This window comes from Pavona decussata, unplaced genomic scaffold (genome assembly GCF_977016875.1).
Source record: "Pavona decussata unplaced genomic scaffold, jaPavDecu1.1 SCAFFOLD_34, whole genome shotgun sequence".
Taxonomy (NCBI): Eukaryota; Metazoa; Cnidaria; class Anthozoa; order Scleractinia; family Agariciidae; genus Pavona; species Pavona decussata.
In genome coordinates this window covers 453,687-459,794 of record NW_028145457.1, presented here as the reverse complement: position 1 = coordinate 459,794, position 6,108 = coordinate 453,687, and the positions used below count along the sequence as shown (strand labels likewise).

Genomic DNA, 6,108 nt, shown 5'->3' with positions numbered 1-6,108 from the left:
AGCAATCAGAATTTGTGAGGGGAAGTAGGGATGTTTTCGTCAATTTGCCAACTGCTTACAGAGAGTCGCTTATTTATCAAGCTTTTTCTTTGATATTCAGTAGCCTAACAGCTTCTCCTGGTCACGTTGTAGCTGTTGTGTGGCCTCTCGTGAATTTAATGGAAGACCAAGTCAGGCTTTTAAGAATTATTGGCCTATCTTCTGTCAGTCTGAGCGATTTGGAGGAAGGCGAGGCGGAAAAGGAAAAAAAAGTGGTGTATTCGGTTGTGTTTGGCACTCTAGAGTCTTTTTTGAGAAACAAATGGTGGAGGGAAGTTTTGTCAAGTCCCATCTACTAAGAAAATTTATGTTGTGTTGCAGTAGATAAAGCCCATGTTATAAAACAATGGTAAGATTATTGCTGATTAGAGAACAACCCATCTATGATGTGCGCTTGTATAATTGCATTGTGTCTAGATACTTGAGTTTTTCTTATACTTCTGTGACAGTGTAAGCTTAATCAATCTTTGGCTCTGAGGTACGTTTAATCTTGCTGAGATTCGTAGTCAGTGAAATTAATTCACTGCACTTGTGCTTTGTTGTCTGAGGTAAAATATCTACAACACTTAAGCTTCACAACAAAAAGTACACAAAACATTAAGAACACACAATAATTCAAAGATAAGAATCACAATTACTATGGGCAACTCAGTTTGATTCAAATTTCTTCAGAGAGATCTTGCTATGACAAATGAACTGCGTCAAGCAGAAACCCTGTTGTAATTTAATACCACCACTTATAAAATCCCACCGACCTATATGTCTACCAGTTTGCATACAAAACGTCTCTCTGATTATACCCTAAACATCAGCAGTGCAAATCTTCAAAAGGGCAATTATCTACTAGTGTTATCCCCCTCCCAATTTTTTATAAATAGGCTTATGTCCTTACTGTTAACATTCACTGTTGTCCCATTGTTAGGGGAACATCTACCAATAACAAGATAACCACATTTTGTGCAGTGTATGCAGACTTGCATGAACTAAGAACTCCTGTTCTATCAGTAAGAATGACGGCTCTGACTGCAACAGCCACAGAAGAAACAAAAAAGACTGCCATTATGTCTTCAGATTGACAAACATATGTGAAGTTACTGAAAGCCCGAATAAGCCAACATAACCTATATCGTAAATTACATGGCTAATGACAGTGAGGTGTAGGACCATTTTGACTGGATTGTTTAACAGATTAAACAAGGAAAAATGGAGGAAACTGTTGTTTACTGTCAGACCATAAAACAGTGTTCCCTCATATATGCTAGACTTAAATCAATGCCAGGCCGGTGCACGTATGGGAAGGATAATTTGGAATGTTCTGTTCTGGGGATGTTGTATTCATGCACACCAGATGACAACAAAGAAGCAGTTGTGAGGTCACTTCGAAGAGAAGATGGACCTATCCTTGTCCTTTTTGCCACTATAGTATTTGGAATGGACGTTGATTGAAAGGGTGTTCACAGAACAATTCATTTTGGGCCCTCAAAATATGTGAAGGTATTTATTCAGGAGACAGGGCGTGCAGGCCATGATGGTAAACTGAGTTTCTCTTATCTGCTCTACAAAGGATTGATGCTTTATCATGTTGAAAGGGACATAAAGAATACCTCAAAACAAATAAATGTAGAAATGCATTTTGGTAGTACAAAAATTACAATTTCGGGCCCCCCTTCACACCTGCTGTGACAACTGTGCCCAAAGATGTCATTGCAGAGTGCTCCACTTACACCTTTTTTGGAGTTGTTGACAATGAGAACCATTATTCCTCAGTGCAAAAGAAAAAGAAATCAGTGCATCACAGAATAACAGAACTTAAAATGGCTCTAGTTAAGTACCGCAAGTGACTTCTGACAGGGTTCTCCGGAAGCTCCGGTGTCTAGTTGCCCCAGAAGTGTCGGCTAGTCACCGAATTTTTTTTTTTAAGTGGGATAATAAATCCGTCATATTGTTTCTCAACACTTGTTCGATAAAAACAAATCCTGGATAGCCACAAGATAAAATATAATAATAAAAACATACTGAAATCTTTGTGGCCAGAATATTCGTTTTATTCATAGCTGTTCACTGCATGGAATAAAAGACCCAAAGAAGACACAGAAAAAGGTAAGAATTAGACGATCTTATTACTGGTCAAAATCAAAGAATTATAATTGGTAGAGATTTTAATGTTGTCAGGGATCTGGATCTTGATAGCTCTGGAGGTTTGCCTAATGAAAAAAGATCAGCTAAAATTCTAGATAACAACTGCTTATATTATGATTTAACTATTACATGGAGAATCAGAAACCTGGATAGTAAGCCTTTAGACAAAAGAAGCCCCTTGTTCAGAAGACTAGATTTTTGGCTTATCCGTGATTTGTGTCAAGATTAGGTAGAAGAAACAGGTATTAAGACAGCTGTAAGGACTTATCATTTGGCGATAGTTATCTCTTTCAATAGTTTGGACGAACAGCTGCATGGGCCTTCTCACTGGAAAATGAACTCCTAGTGGGGCAGTTGCTGAAGAAGTTGCTGTCCCGGACTAAGGAAGCCAAGTAGTTCAGCATATTTGTTGATGTAATAATTGATTGTGCTGTCATCAAACAACTTTTAATCTACGTTCGACACGTAGATAAGGACGATGAGACCCACTTCAATTTCTTAGAAGTTAAAGACTGCCTTGCGTCATCCGGCTCCACTAAGCTGAAACTATCACACAACTATTTACAAAAGAGCTTAAGGAAAGTGGCCTTCCACTTGAGCACGCCTGTGGATTTCGGCCAGATGGTGCCAGTGTCATGACAGGAGCCAGGAATGGAGTTGATGCTAGACTACAGGCAATGTGTCCTCACCTTCTATGAATACACTGCATAAGCCATAGGTTGGCGCTGACCTATGGAGACCCGAATGATCAGTTCAAATTCATCACCACAATCAAGTCTACCCTTAAACAGCTCTGGAAGTGGCTTGAATATCCCAAAGGGTGCTCTGCCTACATCAAGGTCTGCAAAAATTTGAGAAACATTCAAGTGCCAGACACACAAAAGAAATCGTTGGCAAGTAAAGTCCAGAGGGCCTGCAGGACTGTCAACTGGTCAGAGTGTATCCAGCGTTGTCAGTAATCTGTTGGCTCTAATACACACCCTCAGGAAATTCCAGGAGCTCGCTGCCACTGCTGATGGCTTGATCAAGAGAAAGAACGACGTCTGTCAGAACTCTTGTTCTCTTGAACAGAGTTCTCCCCCATCTTATTACCCTAAGCAAGGTGTTTCAGCACAACAAGATACACTATTCTGCAATTGAGCCCTCCCTGAATACACAAAGAAGCAACTAATAAAGCAACTGGTTGTACAAAAAGAGGCTTTGGAAACAAGATATAAAGATCTAGAATTAACACTAGATTCATCACAAGAACAAATGTTAGTCAACCTCTGTAACAACTATATTTCAGCACTAATAAAGAACCTGGACAGACGGTTTTACTGAGGCTGCTCCAGTACTAGGTGCCTTCAGTAACTTTAACCCAACCACCCTGCCTACAGCAAGTGAGCCTCAGTTTTCTTAATATGGTGTGGCAAATGTGAAGATTCTTGCAGGCCAGTTCGAGTTCAGTGAAGACCAAATGGTTGTACAGTGGCAAAATCTTAACTATTTGATGCTATCTTGGAACCCGACCCAAAACGTGCTGAAAGGAAACAACAGCAAATTGTCGCCGCCTAAATGTTTTCTCCGAAAAGTGGTGAAAGAACAAGCATTGCTAAAGGAAAGCTACTCATTCTTGGTGGACACTGTGAAAAGCTGCTTGACACAACCAGACCCCAAAGCTGTTGTAGAGAGAGGAGCAAGTGCAATTAATAGGGAGAAGACAAGGTTGCGAAACTGCCAGAAGAATGATATGTTGTCAGCATGTCTTCAACTTTCCATCAATGGCCCGGAACTAAACTCTGACGAATGTAAAGCAATCCTAACAGAGGCTACACAAACATGGCTAAATACCCACAACAGGAACGTACCACCCTTAAATCTTCCAAAGATTGGTGGCAGTAACCATGCTGATGCTAGAGACAAGCAATCTGTCACTATTGGCATTCAGACTGAAGCAACTGGTATGTATTGCTAACAATCATTTGTTTATAATAGAATTGACCTTTTCAGATTACACAATAATTCTCACATAAAATGGTATCTCCAAAATAAATAATATTTATTCTTCTACCACAAACAATCCAAGTTGATCGTCAAAACTGTGACAGACCCTCAGCCAGTCCAACCAGAAAGAGCTCCGGCACAGGCATCCATGACTGCTACAATAGAGCAAAAGGCAGTTGCTCACATGGACATGTTAGATGATTCTGATGCAGATTCGGAATTCGAGTTTGATATGGAAGACGATGATTAACCTGAACAGCTCAACTGAAACTCCTAGACCTCAACCACAAATCGAACTTTAATTCAGTTGCATTTTTGTGAAATGTGAATTTTTTTTTGTCACTGATAAAAGCCACCAAGCAAAGTATGAAGTATCAGCCGATTTGGGTGATGTTTAGGCAATTTAGCGGATTTTAGCCTAGTATGATTAGACATTATAGACAAATGCAATGGACCAAATCATGAAAACAAATTAAACAAATACAAGTGCCGTCACAGAAAAATAACTTAAAAGTTTCTATAAAAATGAGTGATGCTTTGAGAAAATTCAACCAAAGTGACAAGTATCAGTTGACATTAATGAACATATAGTATGAACAATGGAAACATGGTATAAAATAAAGCAAAAGTGGGTACATATAGGTCCCATTCACATGGTCGCTCAAAATGCACTGAAATGCACTTTTCACGACCCCCCTATGGTAGGGAGCGAACCCCTCCCATACCTACCCTGACAAGTGTCAGCGCTGCTTTAAATCTAAACTGTCGCTGCCTACTTGAATTATTTCTCCCTCTACCATAAATTTTCTGGAGAACCATGTTGTCATGGAGTTAATTAGAAAATTTGCTTTAGGTCATGTGAAAACTTTGATGAATCTGAATACCAGACTTGGTTTTTCTGGGTTACAAATTGAACAAGTTGTTGATAATTGTGAAACACTTTTTTTGTCTAGAGGACGTCATGGCCAAAAGTTGAAATCTGGGACATAAATCATGCCAAAAAATTCTTCATAAGCTTGGTCAAGTTTTTGTTGACGTAATGGCTAGTGTGATGAAGAAATGGTATATGACACTGCTGGTGACAGTGATGATGCATTCGAGGACAATGCATTACTTGGAGAGTGGGCCCCACTCGCTGAAGATGAGGAGCTTTTAAGCTTGCTGACGGGCTTAAGTCTTGGTGTATAAAGTGCTTATGTTCTATTGTATTGAACTTCTTTTCTGCTCTATGAATATTTATCTGAAGAGGAGAGAATCTCTTTCTGGAATGGAGAGCACCATGCAGGATGCAACACATCAGTCATTAGAGTGTTCTGATGTGTTACCAGAATAAACATTGAAAGTCTTGGCGTATTAAGTGCTTATGTTCTGTTTTGTGTTGAACTTCTTTTCTACTCTATGAATATTTATCTGGGAGTTTTCATTTTTGAAAACTGTGTGAAACATGAAAAAAAATACAAACAAAGCAAAAGAAAAATAAAACAACAACAAGGAGACAAAACTAAAAAGACGAAACTTTGAAAATTAACCCTTTATTCCCTAGGAAAAACCCATAAATGACAATTATTTTTGTAGCAACTTTTGGACCAGCACCCTAGTGCTTTAACAGAACTCCAATGTGTGAGGAAAGTAGAAAGGATGCTAATTTGATAAAGGTCAGTGCATTAGACCAGAAAATATTCATTTCCCACCCAAACAGTGCCTATCCAAATAATGGATTTTGGATTAGAACATGGAAATTCCAACTTCGATGCATAAGGTTTTTTATTTTTATTTTCAAAGTAGGCCCATAAACCCCCCCACCCCCACCCCCCCACTTTACGTTTCTGGTCCCCATCCTCGGTGTGGGAATGGATATTTTCTGGCTTTACAACATTCCGTAGGACAGATATGTCTGTTATAGGTTTGATGTATGTGTTGATTAGTTGTCTATCTAAATGAAAT

General features: G+C 39.1%; 1 pseudogene; it reads left to right on the top strand.

The window, feature by feature from the left end:
• The first annotated feature begins 1,242 nt into the window (after positions 1-1,242).
• Positions 1,243-4,414, top strand: LOC146484312 (uncharacterized; annotated as a pseudogene).
• The last annotated feature ends 1,694 nt before the right edge of the window (positions 4,415-6,108 follow it).